This window comes from Gopherus flavomarginatus, chromosome 10, assembly GCF_025201925.1.
Source record: "Gopherus flavomarginatus isolate rGopFla2 chromosome 10, rGopFla2.mat.asm, whole genome shotgun sequence".
Lineage (NCBI taxonomy): Eukaryota > Metazoa > Chordata > Testudines > Testudinidae > Gopherus > Gopherus flavomarginatus.
Window position 1 is genome coordinate 21,853,438 of NC_066626.1, and position 16,541 is coordinate 21,869,978.

Below are 16,541 nucleotides of genomic sequence, written 5' to 3' on the forward strand. Positions count from 1 at the left end.
CAATGCCAGTTCATGCCTCTGGCATCCTGGCACCTCATTACTACCAGTTACTGCTCCCCCAACACATAGCACCACATCACTGTCAGTTACTACCAGGCATGCCTCTTACTGGTCTCAGCAACTTTTTCTTCTCCTGGCTACCAGGGCCTTTCCACCCCAAATTTCCATGGAGGCCCTTATTGCAGGGCTTAAAATGGGATTTCATTTCTATTGGCTCCTGGGGATGCTGCTTGGCATCCCTCTCATTTGAACAACATTTAACATGTCTTCAGACTACTGATCAGATATCAACTACTGCTACTAACATTTCTACAGCATCTACAGATCCCAATCAGACTGGAGACCTAGTGTGCTGGGGTCTATACTAACAGGTATGAAGACATTATGGGTATGTCTACACTGCAGTATAAACCCCAGGTTTGGACTCAGACTTAAGCCTAGCCTTTCCCCCCGCACCATGCATCTACACACAAATCATGCTAATCCAAGGCTCAGCAGCAACATTTTGGATTACACTAAGAAATCTGGGGTATGGGTGGCTGGACTCAGGCTTGCTTAATACCATGTAGACACTGGAACCTCCCGTTGAGACATAGCATTCAACAATTCCTAAGGTGGAGCTACAAATGACTGTCACCGGTCAAGCCCTAGGTTAACACGCCCAGGACTGCTAACTCAAGTTCTAACAACCCTTGGCTTACATTCAGTGTAGACATACCCTATCCCTCTACTCCAGACTTTACAACCTAATTAGCCCAGCTCAGAGGCATACATGCCCAAATAGGCTTTTAGACTAGTCTCAGATTTGGATTTCTAAAGCCTACTTCCAAAATCTCACAATTAGTGAAAGTGCTTTGGCAAGACAGTTCTTCCTTCCTGCTAATGTCCAGCTTCACTTTTAAAGTTAAGTTTGGTGTCGATCATTTTTTAAATGGCAAAGAGAAACCCAAGGTTTGGGGCAGAAGGGAAGCAGGTGAGATTAAAAGAGAAGACAAGCTCAGGCTTTTCAGTTTCCTCCATGTAGACAAGTTAGCTCCTGCAGCATTATCCCCATTTCATAGGTAAGGAAACTGAAGCACAGGGGTTCAGTGACTTGCTCATGGCCACAGAGGAAGTCTGTTCAAGCCAACATCAGAAGCAAAGTGTCTCCGACTCCTGTGTTCTGAATCCATTTCTATCTTTGTCCCACATGAGGATTTTGGGATTAGAAGAGGAATAGCATCTGTTGTGGAAAAGATGCTGGGGCAGGTTTTTTTGTTTCATTAAATCCCATAGGGGCAGTGATGTTAACGGCAGCTCAGAAGCATTGAATTCTCTCATTTATACAACCACCTGTGGTGGTTAGTCGCATTTAAAAAGGCAGCAAGTAGGAATGTTAGTACACTATCTCTAGGCCCTATGAACCTGATTTTTGGGTGTGGGAGAAGAAACAAGGTTTCTATGTGGCTGTGTAGTTTTAGTAGAATAGGAGTAGGCTGTGTAATGCAGAAAATAAAAGTTACCTTTAATCAGAAGGTTGAAAAGGACACCAAGTTACACACAACAGCACTAATGCAGATATTCACAAATTTCACCATATAAAAAGCCATTTTTTATAGAGAGTATTTTCTTTGAAATTCTAAGACTTGTTAAAATATATAGATGTCAAAAGTGGTTTTGTGAGAACCATAGTCTTGTTATTAGAGAGAGCTGGTCAAGCTTTTAGTTTAATCAGCTGATGTCCACCCCAGGTCCTTATTGAAAGAAATGAGACTCAGTTTTAGTTTCTGTTTGCTTCTTAAACAAACTGAAATAAAATCAAGAAAACTTATCACTAAAGCTAAGCTATTAATAATACTAGACTAAAACCAAAACATTGCATCAAAAGCAACAAATAAAATGTCAAGTTAGTCTCAATAGTGTACTGGAGTTAAATCCTCAAATTAATACAATTATAATCAATGCTCATAAATTCTAAAAAGGTGACTGCCCATTTGATTAAGAGTCCCAACTAAAGAGTTTCACCCAAATCAATCAAATCCATTATGTGAATTTAGTATTAAATTACTTAAGCAAAACCACTTTATTTAATGTCTAAATGCGATAATAAAGCTTCCTTTTCAAACTTCAATTCTTATGTGGTAGCTCACTCTCCTCCCACCCCACCAGAGATATAATTTAAAGTCTAACAGAACACTCTTAAAACAGAAGTTTGCCAAAAGTTATAGATGACAATCTCAAGTTTCTCAGGACTTTTAAGCACTTTTGATTGTCTTTTGATACAATGTTTGGGGCTATTAAAACCCAGGGAAATTTTCTTTCTGGTGCATTCTCTATGTGAGCTTTTGGATGTTTTCACACACATGGATGCACACAATTGCTTTCACATCCTAAAACTAAAGTAAGAAGGCTGTTACATCTCACAGATAATGAAAAATAGAAAATAGAAAAATAAGATACTTAACATTTGTAGGCATTCACAAATTCTTCAGTTCTCACAGTTTTCTGGACTCATGGAGTAGGTCTGGAACTGCAGTCAGGGAGCTAGACTGTGATGTTCTGCTGGCACAGTGCTTCTAATTAGCAGGCCTTATTTAGGGGCATGGAAAGACTGGTCAAATATTGGCATAGACTGTTAATTGATGTTACTTCCTCTCTCTACGGTGATCAGTCTTGATGATTCTGGAACATCAGTCTTCCATCAAAGAGCTTGTTGACCTGAAAGGTGAGGTCTCTCAGCCTTTCTCTGATTCTTATGATTTACGAGTTTCCCTTGCTCCACCTTGCATCTCCTTCCTCCAAGGTCTTTGGACAGATCAGATGCAAGGCTTATTATGAAGCCATACAACTCAATCTAATTAAGTTTGAATTAAGCCATTATTAGCAAATGTCAACTTGGAAAAGGCCTTTTTAAGCCAGCAGTTTTAAAAATATTTGGTATTTTCAATATCACAGTAACTACTGGTCTGTAGTTCCCCCAAAATATGAAAAATTATGACACATAAAATCCACTTTTGAGGAAGCTAGCATGGTCTTATCTGAGTCCACTGTCTTAAAAAGTCACCAGTTATCAGAAAATTCAATATAAAACTCCTATAAAAATAACTAATGAGAAAACCCTTAACACAACAAAGCCAGTTCCTCAAACATTTATTCATCCATCACCAAATGAAAAATAATCCAGACTGATAATCCTAGTGAGGAGGGCTTTAAACTAGGTTAGCTGGGGGAAGGAGACCAAAGCCCTGAGGTAAGTGAGGAAATGGGATACTGGGAGGAAGCACGAGCAGGAGAGCGCAAGAGGGGAAGACTCCTGTCTCATTCTGAGAAAGCAGGACGATCAGTGAGTTATCTTAAGTGCCTATACACAAATGCAAGAAGTATGGGAAACAAGCATGGAGAACTGGAAGTCCTGGCACCGTCAAGGAACTATGATGTGATTGGAGTAACAAAGACTTGGTGGGATAACTGACATGACTGGAGTATTGTCATGGATGGATACAGGGCTGGCTCCAGGCACCAGCTGAGCAAGCAGGTGCTTGGGGCGGTCAAGGGGAAGGGGCGGCACATTGGGCTCTTCGGCGGCAAGTCTCCCGGTCCCTCTCGGAGGGAAGAACCTGCTGCAGAATTGCCGCCGAAGAAGAAAGCAGCACGGTGGAAGTGCCACCGATCACAACTTTTTTTTTCCCTTCCCCGCTGATTGGGGTAGCAAAAACCCTAGATGTATATAAACTGTTCAGGAAAGAGAGGCAGGGCAGAAGAGCTAGGGGAGTTGCATTGTATGTAAGAGAGCAGTATGACTGCTCAGAGCTCTGGCATGAAGCTGCAGAAAAACCTGAGACTTTCTGGATTAAGTTTAGAAGCGTGAGCAACAAGGGTGATGTCGTGGTGGGAGTCTGCTATAGACTACCAGACTAGGTGGATGAGGTGGACGAGGCTTTATTCCGGCAACTAACAGAAGTTACTAGATCGCAGGCCCTGATTCTCTTGGGAGACTTTAATCACCCTGATACCTGCTGGGGGAGCAATACAGTGGTGCACAGACAATCCAGGAAGTTTTTGGAAAGTGTAGGGGACAATTTCCTGGTGCAAGTGTTGGAGGAACCAACTAGGGGCAGAGCTCTTCTTGACCTGCTGCGCACAAACCAGAAAGAATTAATAGGGGAAGCAAAAGTGGATGGGAACCTGTGAGGCAGTGACCATGAGATAGTCGAGTTCAGGATCCTGACACAAGGAAGAAAGGAGAGCAGCAGAATATGGACCCCGGACTTCAGAAAAGCAGACTTTGACTCCCTGAGGGAACTGATGGGCAGGATGCCCTGGGAGAATAACATGAAGGGGAAAGGAGTCCAGGAGAACTGGCTGTATTTTAAAGAATCCTTACTGAGGTTGCATGAACAAACCATCCCTATGTGTAGTAAAAATAGAAAAAGCAGACGACCAGCTTGGCTTAACAGTGAAATCCTTGCTGATCTTAAACACAAAAAAGAAGCTTACAAGAAGTGGAAGATTGGACAAATGACCAGGGAAGAGTATGAAAATATTGCTCAGGTATTCAGGAGTGAAATCAGGAAGGCCAAATCACACTTGGAGTTGCAGCTAGCAAGAGATGTTAAGAGTAACAAGAAGGGTTTCTTCAGGTATGTTAGCAACAAGAAGAAAGTCAAGGAAAGTGTGGGCCCCTTACTGAATGAGGGAGGCATCCTAGTGACAGAGGATGTGGAAAAAATTAATGTACTCAACGCTTTTTTTGCCTCTGTCTTCACGAACAAGGTCAGCTCCCAGACTGCTGCACTGGGCAGCACAGAATGGGGAGAAGATGACCAGCCCTCTGTGGAGAAAGAAGTGGTTTGGGACTGTTTAGAAAAGCTGGAAGAGCACAAATCCATGGGGCTGGATGCACTGCATCCGAGGGTGCTAAAGGAGTTGGTGGATGTGATTGCAGAGCCATTGGCCATTATCTTTGAAAACTCATAGTGATCGGGGGAGGTCCCGGATGACTGGAAAAAGGCTATAATGTAGTGCCCATCTTTAAAACAGGGAAGGTGGAGGATCCAGGGAACTACAGGCCAGTCAACCTCACCTCAGTCCCTGGAAAAATCATGGAGCTGGTCCTCAAAGAATCAATTCTGAAGCCCTTAGAGGAGAGGAAAGTGATCAGAAACAGTCAGCATGAATTCACTAAGGGCAAGTCATGCCTGACTAACCTAATTGCTTTCTATGGGGAGATAACTGGGTCTGTGGATGAGGGGAAAGCAGTGGATGTGTTATTCCTTGACTTCAGCAAAGCTTTTGATATGATCTCCCACAGTATTCTTGCCGGCAAGTTAAAGAAGTATGGGCTGGATGAATGGACTATAAGGTGGATAGAGAGCTGGCTGGATCATTGGGCTCAACAGGTAGTGATCAATGGCTCCATGTCTAGTTGGCAGCCGGAATCAAGCGGAGTGCCCCAACAGTCGGTCCTGGGGCCAGTTTTGTTCAATATCTTCATTAATGATCCGGAGGATGGCATGGACTGCACTCTCAGCAAGTTTGCCGATGACACTAAACTGGGAGGAGTGGTAGATATGCTGGAGGGTAGAGTTGGATACAGAGGGACTTCGACAAATTAGAGGATTGGGCCAAAAGAAACCTGATGAGGTTCAACAAGGACAAGTGCAGAGTCCTGCATTTGGATGGAAGAATCCCATGCACTGCTACAGAATAGAGACTGAATGACTAGGCAGCAGTGCTGCAGAAAAGGACCTAGGAGTTATAGTGGATGAGAAGCTGGATATGAGTCGACAGTGTGCCGTTGTTGCCAAGAAGGCTAACAGTATTTTGGGCTGTATAAGTAGAGGCATTGCCAGCAGATCGAAGGACGTGATCATTCCCCTCTATTCGACATTGGTGAGGCCTCATCTGGAGTACTATGTCCAGTTTTGGGCCCCACACTACAAGAAGGATGTGGAAAAATTGGCAAGAGTCCAGCGGAGGGCAACAAAAATAATAAGGAGGCTGGAGCACATGACTTATGAGGAGAGGCTGAAGGAACTGGGATTGTTTAGTTTGCAGAAGAGAAGAACGAGGGGGAATTTGATAGCTGCTTTCAACTACCTGAAAGGGTGTTCCAAAGAGGATGGATCTAGACTGTTCTCGGTGGTACCAGATGACAGAACAAGGAGTAATGGTCTCAAGTTGCAGTGGGGGAGGTTTAGGTTGGATATTAGGAAACACTTTTTCACTAGGAGGGTGGTGAAGCACTGGAATGGGTTACCTAGGGAGGTGGTGGAATCGCCTTCTTTGAGGTTTTTAAGGTCAGGCTTGACAAAGCCCTGGCTGGGATGATTTAGTTGGGAATTGGTCTTGCTTTGAGCAGGGGGTTGGACTAGATGACCTCCTGAGGTCCCTTCTAACCCTGATATTCTATTCTATGATTCTATAAATGTATTCAAGGCAATTATGACACCAGTCCTATTTTGGAACAAGGCTATTGCTCAGACAATTTATCTTCTAAAATCTATCTTTTTACAGAGCAAAGTTACTTTAAAGCTCATCAGTTGTAATTAACTTTTTCAAGCTATGACACTGAAATCTGACAACTGGGTTTTAAAAATTTGATTGTAGCTTTATTGCACATTTCCTTGCCAGCTAAATGAACCTTGTTAAATTGTACCAATGACAAAGAAACCTATTGCAAGTTACTGAATTTTGCTAACTATCAAGTGAACAAAAATAAAAACATTCATGATGCATCATCTGTTTTTGACAGTTGTAGTTTAATTAGTACTGTATAATGTACTGGTAATATCCCTGCATATTATTCTTAATAACTGAAGACCCTATTACAGCGCTCTGCTATCACATCTTTGGGAAGTTTAGTTTAATTTAGTAATTTACTAGTACATACTAAAAAAGGATTAAATGAGTTTAAGTGCATCTGCATTAGGGAACGTCATTTGTTTAACTATACAGATTTCAAATTAATTTAGTTAAAACTGTACAACTCTTTTAATATAGAGAAGTCCTAAATATTGAGAAAATAGATGCATATTGGGTAAATGTCAATATGTATTTGTATAATACCACACTGACTCCATTCATTAGATTTGCTTCATTTCAGCATGCAATCTGTTTTCTCTTTTAAAAATAAAAAAAGTCCCAGAGAAGATGTATGTATGTATTCTATCTACAGAACAGGTGAGACATTTAATGAACGCTCCTAAGGGCTAGAGTTTTTTTCTACATGATTTTTCTGTGGAGAATTTTATTGTAGAAAGGAATCAAGGATGAGAAAAAAGTTTTCCAAAAGGTAAAGAACAAACACTTATTTTAAACCTCTCATGCTGTTCTAAGTTTCATGAATCAGCAAGCACCACTTGCTCAGTCACACAAGCTTCCTCCTCTCTGGTACTAACTCTGTAGCATGAAGAATAAGAAACTTACTCTTGTGTGGCAAGAAACTTGACACAGCTGATCAAAAAAGATTGTAGGGAAGATTGATGACATTGGCAAGTAAACAACTTGAAAGAAAAGGTAAGAAAAAATGAAGATAGGTTACAAGTGGCAAATTATGAAGCCTGAGGTGTCACAATGCTGGATGTAAAGCTTTTAAATCAACCACTTCCCTCATAGTGTTCTTTCTTTAAAAAAAGTCAAAGCCCTAGAAAACTAGATGTAGGAACATTAGGAATGATAATCAATAAACCAGACAGATAATTCACCTTTTTTTAAAAATTTACCAGAAAATCTGTTGGCTTGGATGATGTTTCTGGCTACTCTTAAGGAGAGTCAGAGCTAACTGCATAAGCAGTGTCATGTTGGTAGCATATTTTGATCCTTGAGAAAGAGTGGATGGTGTGAGAAATGAAAACTGGAGTTATGCATCATGAATATTCCCTCTGATTTAATGCTAATACTGTATCCAAAACAAATTGCATTATCAAGAATTTGAGAAAGAGAAATGGTGACATTAATAATGTAACCAAGGAAGCAATACCTCAAGGGAAAACATTTTCTAAGATAAGGATTCTACCTCCCAACTAGATACAAGTGAGGAGGACTCCAGGATAATCTAGTAAGGATTATCACTGCACAGGATTATACTGCGAAATAGTGGGATAGGTACCCTTTATCCTATTAAACAGAGCAGGTTGAATATAATTTGGCATCTGACAGACAATGATATCAAACCATTTTCACTGTTTTTCATTAAATTATTTATTTACTGGATATACTTTTCAGTATTCAACCCGTTCGATAGCTGTCTGAATATTTGGCAAATATTAAATATCTATCTGTGAAATACAAATACATTTGAATATTTTTCCCATGCTGTTTGACCAGCTCTTTTATTGAACATGGACTAGCTATATTAATTCTATTAGTTTCTCTTAGAATTTATCAAAATAAGAGGAGATACGGAAATACACAAAAAGGGTTCAGTGCATCTGGAATTCCAGAGATGCTTCAGTAAGTTTTCAATCCAAACCAAATAACAGAAAGCTAATATATGATTAATACAGATTAGAAACAAGCAAGACACTTAAATAAATGGTTAGGAAGAATACAGTTTTCTTCCCCTGAGGGGAAGAAGGGGGGGAGGGGAATTATATTTAAAGGCAGAAGACTTAATGTAACATTATGTGGACTTTAATCACCAGAAGAGCATAGTCAGTCAGATTGTCCTGTCACTTATAATTCAGCCACATGGCATACATTATAGTTAATATCTACAGAAGTCAAGAATTATGACAGGCTGGTCAGAATAGTGGTAGATTGTCCAAGAAACTGTGCATAAATATCTTAGAGTTTGAGCACCTCTGAGGTACTATTTATTTAAAAGACCAGTCACTATCAACATACATTCTTCCCAGTTAAAACCTCAGAGTTGAGATATTTTCAAAGTAGCACAGGAGTTTTTAGACACACATTTTCCATTAATTTGTATGGGAAAGGCATCTAAAACCTTTGAGCTGCTTTGAAAATCTCAACCTAGATAAAAAGATGAGATTTCACGCAGCCAGAGCTCAAATAAAAAAGTAAGGATATGTTTTCTTCTGCCAGGTATATAGTATAAAATATATATCTTTTTTAGCAATCATGAAGTAGAAAACAACAACACACTTTCCCTCTAATTCTCCTTTTGTTTTCTTAATTCTCTTGGAACAAGTTCCCTGCTATCTTATATTGCCTGCCCATAAATCAACTGCCTCAGAATCATCATCATTCATCTATCAAGCACCTACTAATCCACCTATTCGCAGTGTACACAGGCTGTTTTGCTGTTCATTGCTAAAGCCTCTGTGGAGTCTCTTATGCCATAAAATACTACATATGTAGAAAAGGTATGTCAAAAAGTGCATCAACTGTACACTTTTATTTAAAAGACCAGTCACTATCAACATACATTCTTCCCATTTAAAACCTCAGAGTTGAGATATTTTCAAAGTAGCATAGGAGTTTTTAGACACGCATCTTCCATTAATTTGTATGGGAAAGGCATCTAAAACCTTTGAGCTGCTTTGAAAATGCACTTTTTGACATACCTCCAGAGCCTTATTTCCATTGGGCCCTATCCGTTTTCCCTAGGCCTTGCCTCCGCACATTAGTCATCTAGAGTGGGATCTACAAAGGGACTAGGCATAGCAGTGCTGAGCATCATGATGCTTTACTTTTAGACTCCTAGAAAATCACAGGAACAACATTGCAACCCAAAAAGTTGAGTTAGGTACCTAGGCTCCCTATACAATGAATGAGGAGAGAAAGGTGCCTTAGAATACAATTCACAAAACCAGGCAGGGAGCTGCCTAAGCTAACCAGTAAGAGATGCTGACCAGAGGGGTGTGTGTTAAGCCCTGCTTCTCTCTCAGTGATATGCACTTACGTGTGGGCTGCAGGGAGGAACCTAGCTATAGTAGTGATCCATGCACTGACTGAAGAAAGGTGCATGATTGCCTAAATTGTGTGTGGGACTTGAAACAAAACAGCCTGGTAAGAGAGGGAAGTGTTATATCCTTGGGGGCAGCCGGTTTAGGAAGAAATCACTTGAGGCCAGACAGCAGACAGCTAACAAAACTACCATTTATTTACAGACACAGAGCTCGCCTAACCGGCCGAAGCTGGCTGGGCTATCCCCTAATAATCTAACTCAGTTGCCATAGGAACAAAAACCATGACAACCAAATACACAACATATTCCTCCCCCCCAATAAGAACATCCCCTAAATAAAACACACACTAGACTAGAGAAAGAGGGTAGACTGCCTCCATTCCCAGCTAAACCCTGGGGATTATTTTGCCCGATAACCGTGGGTTCGCCCTAGCTAAAGATCCAGCCGATGAGGAGGCCTTCTGTCTCTAGGTGGATTACGGTGAACTTCTGGTGTTGTTGCACCCGAAAGTACCATGGGCTCAGGGTCCGCAGCACGAACAGGTGAGGAGGTGGTATCAGCTCGTACTGGGCAAAGGGGTATCTCAGCCGCCGGCAGTAATGGAGGAGAACAGTCAGGAACAGGTGATTCATGATTCAGTGACTCACCAGAAGAGGTGAAGTCAGACCACTCAACTGCAGATGTGTCCTGAGGACTGGCATGACCTGGAAACAGCTGATCTACATGTTGCCGCCAGGTAAGATTCTCTGCAGTCTGGACTGTGTAGGAAACAGGTCCTGTTTGAGTGATGATCGTAGCAGGGACCCATTTAGCTCTGGAAGTATAATTCCGAGCCAAAACTGGCTGTCCCGTGCTAAAGGTTCGGTCTTTTGCTCTGGGTGCCCGTCTGATGACTCGATATTGCTGCTGATGTTGCACAATTTGTCGGGGTTCAGAAGGTTTCAGCAGATCAAAGCAAGTGCGCAGCTGTTGTCCCATCATTAGAAAGGCCGGGAATGCCTGGGTCATAGCATGAGGTGTGTTTCTGTAGGAAAGTAAGAAGGTATCCAGACACTTTTGAATGGAGTGTTGTCCCCTTGCTGATTTCAAAGCGTGTTGCATTGTCTGCACAAATCTTTCAGCTAATCCGTTGGTGGATGGATGATATGGTGCTGACGTGATATGGTGTATCCCATTTGCCTTCATAAAATTTTGAAACTCCTGAGAGACAAACTGCAGTCCGTTGTCGCTCACAAGTTGTTCTGGCAGACCAAAACGACTAAAGAGTCCCCGCAGTTTTTGGATAGTACTCTCTGCAGTAGTGGACTGCATTATAGAGACTTCTGGCCATTTAGAATGGGCATCTGCTGCCACCAAGAACATGCTTCCTTCAAGGGGGCCAGCGAAGCCAATGTGAATACGTTGCCACGGTTTTTCAGGCCAGTCCCATAGGTGTATGGGTGCCCACTGGGGTGCATTCCTCACACCCTGACATGACAGACAAGCTTTTGCCTTCTCTTCAATAGCACTGTCCAATCCAGGCCACCAAAAATAGCTTCGTGCAATTTCCTTCATGCGCACTATTCCACAGTGACTGGAATGTAGCTGTTCTAATATCTGTGATCTCAGTGGTGGTGGAATAATGACACGTCTCCCCCACAACAAACAACCACGTTGGACTGATAACTCCATCCTCCTGGACATGTAGGTAACAAGGTCGGGTGAGACCGGAGAGGTTTGTCGAGATTTTCCATGCATCACCAGGTCCATAAGTTGGGACAATACTGGGTCAATGCAAGTTGCCTTTATCTGAGTAGCAGTGATGGGTGTATTCTCTACCTGTTCAAAGTAGAAGATTTCCTTTTGGGCACTATCTTGATGTTTGACTGGCAAAGGCAACCTTGAGAGGCAATCTGCATTGTCGTGCAGAGTGGATTTCCGATATTTGATTTCATATGTGTGTGCTGAAAGTAACAATGCCCAACGTTGCATACGACTAGCAGCTAATGGAGAAATGCCTGTGTAGGGTCCAAAAACTGACGTCAGAGGTCGATGGTCTGTGAGAAGAGTAAACTTTCGCCCAAACAGGTACTGATGAAACTTCCGAATTCCAAAAACAATTCCTAATGCCTCACGTTCGATTTGGATGTAGTTAGTTTCTGCTTTGCTTAGAGTGCGTGAAGCAAAAGCAATAGGTCTCTCTTCTCCCGAAGGCATAATGTGTGACACGACTGCTCCCACTCCATAAGGGGAGGCATCGCAGGCCAATTGTAGGGGTAAGGATGGATCAAAGTGCGTAAGAACTTCAGAATTTAGCAATGCATCCTTAGCTTTGTTCAATGCAACATCACAGGCTTCAGTCCACTTCCAGGCCTTGTTCTGCCCCAAGAGCTCATGAAGTGGTTTTAGCAGTGTGGCTAACTGTGAGATGAACTTTCCATAATAGTTCAGTAGTCCTAGAAACGAGCGCAGCTGACTTACATTTCAAGGTGGGGGAGCCTCCTATCATAACCTTAGTCCCAGATTTGGACCTTAGCGTCCAAAATATGGGGGTTAGCATGAAAACCTCCAAGCTTAGTTACCAGCTTGGACCTGGTACTTGCTGCCACCACCCAAAAAATTAGAGTGTTTTGGGGCACTCTGGTCCCCCTGAAAAACCTTCCCTGGGGACCCCAAGACCCAAATCCCTTGAGTCTCACAACAAAGGGAAATAATCCTTTTTCCCTTCCCCCCCTCCAGGTGCTCCTGGAGAGATACACAGACACAAGCTCTGTGAATCCAAACAGAGTGACTCCCCCTCTCCGTTCCCAGCCCTGGAAACAAAAAGTACTTTCCTCTTCACCCAGAGGGAATGCAAAATCAGGCTAGTAAATCCAACACACACAGATCTCCCCCCTGATTTCTTCCTCCCACCAATTCCCTGGTGAGTACAGACTCAATTTCCCTGAAATTTCCCAGTAAAGAAAACTCCAACAGGTCTTAAAAGAAAGCTTTATATAAAAAGAAAGAAAAATACATACAAATGGTCTCTCTGTATTAAGGTGACGAAATACAGGGTCAATTGCTTAAAAGAATATTGAATAAACAGCCTTATTCAAAAAGAATACAAATCAAAGCACTCCAGCACTTATATTCATGCAAATACCAAAGAAAAGAAACCATATAACTTACTATCTGATCTCTTTGTCCTTACACTTAGAAACAGAAGATTAGAAAGCAGAACTACTTCTCCAAAGCTCAGAGAAAGCAGGCAGACAGACAACAAAGACCTTAGACACAAAATTCCCTCCACCCAAAGTTGAAAAAATCCGGTTTCCTGATTGGTCCTCTGGTCAGGTGCTTCAGGTGAAAGAGACATTAACCCTTAGCTATCTGTTTATGACACGCCCCCCAAATTGCAGACAGTGGGGAAGCTCACTGGCGGCGATTTCCTTCTAGAACTTTAAAATAAACAGATTACTACAACACATGCACCTTTACATATACTACTAAATATATAACTAACAGACATCTGCATTTTAAGAACACTTTTTAACTACTGAATTCTGGGAAACTCTCACGGGAGAGTGCATCAGCAACTTTGTTAGAAGCTCCTGTGATGTGTTGAATTTCAAAATCAAAATCTTGGAGAGCTAAACTCCAACGAAGAAGTTTCTTGTTGTTCCCCTTGGCAGTATGAAGCCACTTTAGTGCAGCATGGTCAGTTTGTAGTTGGAACCGCCGTCCCCAAACATATGGGCGTAGCTTTTCCAGGGCGTACACAATGGCATAGCATTCCTTTTCACTGACTGACCAGTGACTTTCCCTCTCAGACAGTTTCTTGCTGAGAAACACGACAGGATGGAAGTTGTGATCTGTTGCTTCCTGCATGAGCACTGCTCCTATACCATGCTCAGATGCATCTGTGGTTACTAGGAATGGCTTGTCAAAGTCCGGGGCCCTGAGCACAGGGTCAGACATGAGCATCGCCTTAAGGTGGGTAAAGGCCTTTTGACACTCATCAGTCCACTTAATGGCATTTGGCTGGGTCTTTTTGGTCAGGTCGGTCAATGGGGCAGCGATTTGGCTGTAGTGTGGTACAAATCGCCTGTAGTATCCGGCCAAGCCTAAGAAGGATTGGACCTGCTTCTTGGACCGTGGGACAGGCCACTTTTGGATAGCATCCACCTTGGCCTGTAGGGGGTTTATGGTTCCTCGACCCACCTGCTGCCCCAGGTAAGTCACTCTGTTTTGGCCTATTTGACACTTTTTGGCCTTAACAGTTAGTCCGGCCTGCCTGATGCGCTCAAAGACCTTTTCCAGGTGTAGTAGGTGTTCGGGCCAGGAGTCTGAAAAAATGGCCACATCATCGAGGTAGGCAACTGCAAATTCTCCCAGTCCAGCTAGTAGACCATCTACCAGCCTCTGGAAGGTGGCGGGTGCATTTCGAAGGCCGAAAGGAAGGACATTGAATTCATACACCCCCGCATGGGTGACGAATGCTGACCTCTCCTTGGCAGGTTCATCTAGCGGTACTTGCCAGTACCCCTTGGTTAAGTCTATTGTAGAGATGAACTGGGCACGTCCCAACTTCTCCAATAGCTCATCGGTGCGTGGCATTGGATAGTTGTCCGGACGAGTTACAGCATTTAGCTTACGGTAGTCCACGCAAAAGCGTATTTCCCCATCTGGTTTGGGTACCAGAACCACTGGAGATGCCCATGCACTGGTAGATGAGCGGATTATACCCATCTGTAGCATGTTCTGGATCTCCCGTTCTATAGCAGCTTGGGCATGAGGAGACACCCGGTAGGGTGGGGTTCTGATTGGGTGAGCATTACCTGTATCAATGGAGTGGTATGCCCGTTCAGTCCGTCCTGGGGTGGCTGAGAACAATGGGGCGAAGCTAGTGCACAGCTCCTTGATTTGTCGCCGCTGCAGACGTTCCAGGGTGGTTGAGAGGTTCACCTCTTCCACGCCACCGTCTTTTTTCCCGTCGTAGTAGACACCGTCAGGCCACTCAGCCTCATCTGTTATGACACCTCCACAATAGCTTTAACTTTTGCAGGGGCCTTATGAAGACCTGCTGAATCAATGATGTGTCCCAAATATTCAACAGAGGGCTTGAAGAATTCACACTTGTCTTTGCAAACTCATAGGCCATACTCTTCCAGTCTTTGTAGGGTAGCCTCTAAATTCTTTAAGTGATCCTCTTCATTCCTTCCAGTGACCAGGATATCATCCAGATAGCACTGAACTCCTGACAAGCCACACAAGATCTGGTCCATAGCCCTCTGGAACAGGGCGGGAGCAAACGTTATTCCAAAGGGTAGGCGACAGTATCGATAAAGCCCTTTATGAGTCACAATAGTCAACAGCTCTTGGGACTTTTCATCGATGTGCATTTGTAAATATGCTTGACTCAGATCAATCTTACTGAACTTTTGTCCCCCAGCCAGGCCTGCAAAGAGGTCATCGATGCAGGGAAGCGGGTATTGCTCTGCACACAACACTGGGTTGACAGTGACTTTAAAATCACCGCAAATCCGGAGAGAGCCATCTTTCTTCACTATTGGAATGATAGGAGTGGCCCATGAGCTATGAGTAACTGGTATTAGGACTCCATTGGTGACCAGGCGCTCCAGGTCTGCTTCAACTTTTGGCCTGATGGCATATGGCACAGTTCGGGCTTTCAGATATTTTGGTAGACTGTCAGGTTTAATGTTCAATGTCACAGTGATTCCCTTCATACTTCCCAAATCATCCCCAAAAACAGCAGCATGTTTCCTTAGTATAGGGGTTAGACTGGTTTCTTTTTTAGTCATCCGGTGCACTTCTGCCCAGTTCAGCTGAATCTTCCCAAGCCAAGACCTACCCATTAAGGCTGGGTAGTTACCTCTCACCACAAACAGTGGCAATTTAGTAGCCTGTCCATTGAGCTACATCTTAACATCAATAGTGCCCAACATGGGCACAGCTTCTCCCGTATACGTCTTCAGAACAGTTTTTGTTGCCTTAAGCGGAAGATGCTATAGCTTTTCTTTATACGCAGTCTCGGAGACCAGCGAGACGGCTGCACCGGTGTCCAGTTCCATGCGTATAGATTTGCCATCCAACAATGGGGTTACCCAGTATTCATGTGAGCCCACCGCCAAAGACAAAACATGCAGTGGCACTTCCTCTTGTGATGAGGTGTCACCTTGATCATCCTGGGTCTGTTCTAGGGTATGCAGGGTTCCTCTTTTTGTCGGCCAGACCACAGGCCTCTTTTTCTTTTGTTTACAGGCACACTCAATGTGTCCCTTTTTGCCACAGTGTCGACACAACAGGTCCTTACACCAGCATTCTGATGCCTGGTGACCCGGCTTACCACAGCAGTAACATTCTTGACTCTGCACAGTTTTGTGGGTAGGTTCTTGTGACACTTTTTGCACCCTAGGGGATGCACAGATGTATTGCGCCTCCCTTGTAGCCAGTTCCATGGAGACAGCAATATCAACAGCCTTCTGTAATGTAAGCTGAGCCTCTGTCAGTAGGCGCTTCCGTATCGCTTCACTGTAGAGGCCACACACTAACCCGTCATGCAAGGCATCATTTAACATCTCTTTAAATTCACAGTATTCTGCTAGCTTTTTAAAAATTGCTACAAATTGTACAACTGTTTCATCTTCTTTTTGGTCTCTTTTGTGGAACCGATATCTTTCAGCAATTACCAGTGGTTTTGGGGAA

At 43.1% G+C, this 16,541-nt stretch overlaps 1 protein-coding gene across 1 annotated transcript in view; it reads left to right on the forward strand.

Annotated features, from left to right (window-relative positions):
- Positions 1-16,541, forward strand: part of ICA1L (islet cell autoantigen 1 like) — a 92,987-nt gene that overhangs the window by 1,093 nt on the left and 75,353 nt on the right. The gene's annotated exons all lie outside the window — the stretch shown is intronic.